Source organism: Vitis riparia, chromosome 10 (assembly GCF_004353265.1).
Source record: "Vitis riparia cultivar Riparia Gloire de Montpellier isolate 1030 chromosome 10, EGFV_Vit.rip_1.0, whole genome shotgun sequence".
NCBI lineage: Eukaryota > Viridiplantae > Streptophyta > Magnoliopsida > Vitales > Vitaceae > Vitis > Vitis riparia.
Window position 1 is genome coordinate 4,079,535 of NC_048440.1, and position 2,951 is coordinate 4,082,485.

Sequence of the window (2,951 nt, forward strand, 5' to 3'; positions counted from 1 at the left end):
TTAAATTTGTTTGAAATTGTTTTGTAGTAACGATCAATTAGCCATGATGAAAGAGAAGGATAAAGGAGTGAAGATAAATGATGATGTAAGGAGTAATATTGCTATGTCTAATATAATTACATTTTAAAATTAGAATTTAAATTATGTGACCAATTAATGTAGTTGAGGAAAAAATTGGGCAAGAAGTGGAATGCACTTTCAAAAGTAGAAAAAGAAAATTTCATGGCAAAGTCCAAAGAAAGTTCAAAACAATATTCACTTCAAAAGGGTGTGGTTCCAAAGGTAATTTTTTTTTGTAATGAATATTTAATTTCTTTACTTACGTATTTGTTGGAAATTATATTAATGTAAACATGTTTGATGTTTGTGTATCTTTTCAATTATATCTTCAGACTCGATGCTCCCCCGAGCGAGTGATTAGAGTGATTGAAAAATTAGAACCAAAGCAAAAGGCAACCATAGAAGAAATAGGATTTGGTAGCCTCTTGCAACTTCGATGTAGGAAAATTGATCATGGGTTATGTCTTTGGTTGATAAATAGTTTTAATCCGAACACTTATATCTTAAAGTTGTATAATACTTGTATCAAATTATCCCCATTAATGTTGAATTTATTATGGGATTGAGGGCAAGAGGGTTCAAGATTGGCATGAACAAAGATGTTAGCCATAAGAATGATTTATGTAAAAAATATTGTGATAAAAAAGGGCGATTGCCATTAGTGATGTTAGAAAATAAAATTAGGGAGGATAAAGAGGGTGGAAACGATTTAAGTTCGTTTTGTATTATTTGTGTTGGGTGCATTATTGTGCCCAACAATGAAGCTTTTTGTGAATCGTTCTTTCTTACATCTTGTGGAAGACATCAATTCAATAAAGAAGATGAATTGGGCAGAATTTGTGTTGTCCTATCTTGTGCACGGGATTGAAGAGTTTAAGAAGAAACAACAAAGTGGGGTTTGCGGTTGCTTATTGTTTTTAATGGTAATGTCCTTGTAATTAATTACATCATAGTGAAATACGATTTTGTTTTAATATAATTTATGAACTAACTATATATCTATGTCAAATATACTCGTAGTTATTCTACCACGAGCATATATCGTTTGAAGAGAAATTTCTACGCTATATACTCGACCTTCTCCTCGGATTACTGCTTGGGGAGATGATGAAGTATTGGACAGGAAACAAAGATTGAAAAAACTTGGTGGATATGCAAATGAGAATGTAAGTTATAGTTTGAAAGTCGTTTATTATTGATTTAAGTTTTTACTGATTTAAAATCTGATATGTATTATATTTTGATGAATATATTGTAGCTCAAATATGGGTGATAGAAAATGAGATAAGGGATTGCGTTGATGGAAATGCAACGACAATGGGAGTGAGAATGAGGACGATGAGAAATTTGTAATCAATCTAAACAAAGATGTTATTAAACGAGTAAGTTTTACAATATTCATCGTGACTATCTATTTAGCATTGAACTTTGTATTATGATTTATTAATCACGTTCGTATATATCACTAGGTTGATGGTTGGAACTTAATGGAGATGGATAAAACCTTTCAACAATTAAAGACACATCTAATTGATATGGCTTATGGTGCAAGTAGTAGTAGTTGTGATCAAATTTGGCTAAATTTGAGGAGAATTATACTACAGTGAAAGGTCTCTTCCTTAGGTCAAGCGGAAAACCTTTGAGAATGCACGAGGAAGGAACGAAGAATGACATTCTCTCATGCGAGAGAAGTTTGGAAGATACGAACGATATGAATGTGAATGAACATTATTTTCACACTTTGTCAAATGAAAAGTTATGCACCGATGACTTGAATGAAAAGAATGAAGATGCATGTGCTACATCAATTGAAGTGCATATCATTCCAGACGAAAATCAAAATATTTTACCATTTCCAATCAAAAGGAGTAGAAGAGATTATGGAAAGGTATGTATCATATAAAAGAAAAAATTATTTTCTTTACAACTACTTAACCATTACATAGTAAATAGATGTATATTAATGGCATTTTCCATATTAGAAACCATTACGAGCACTATGTGGTTATCCTAATCATGTCATGAAAACACGTACATCAAGGGAGAGGAAACCAAGTAAATTCAAGGTCTCCCCGTTTGTACACAATTTAAGGAAGATGGTAAAGCGTGAAGCATCAAAGGTATAATACAAATAGTTTAATATCATTGTTCTTATTTTTGATACTTAACATATATAGTTAATAATTATGTCTTGTTTTCGATTTAGTCAATCCCCATGTCCATTCGTGAAGGCGTGGTGGATACTCAATCATTCAATGTACTTCAATCTCTTGTCGTTGATTATGTTTTCAATAGAGCATTGTCAAAAAGGTTTGTCGTGTCTAGAACATTCATAGATGTGTTGTTACAATTTTAGCCTTCATATGCTTCCAATTGAGTAAAGTTTGTTTGAACATATTATTATTGTAGTGAGCTTCTTGTTGACTTTGGTCATGAACATGGAGTTCGTGGAGATTTTGAGTGCTTACGTCCTAGACAAAATTTGATGGATGTTGTAAGTACCTACTTCATTTATATCAAATGCGTGCTATATTAGTTAAATAAATTTATTGAAGTTATTGTTCAACAACATGTAATAAATCTAGAAGCCTCAAAGCTAAATTATTTTGAAAGACAATTCATAGGCATACGAAGTATAAGATGCTATCTTCCCATGACATTTTCAGTAAGCTCATATTTCTCTTGTTGTTTACTTACATATTAAGTACAATATACTAATGTTTGTATTATGTTTTCTTATTAGCAAATGATTTTGTGCGGGAGTCCTCATCCTTTTTTCGATAGAAAAACATCCATCATGAGTAAGTACATTAGCGAATTGGATAATTACGAGAATGTTAGTAATTATTTGTAATGTTTAATTGCATATATGAAATTTAGAGTAGATATCG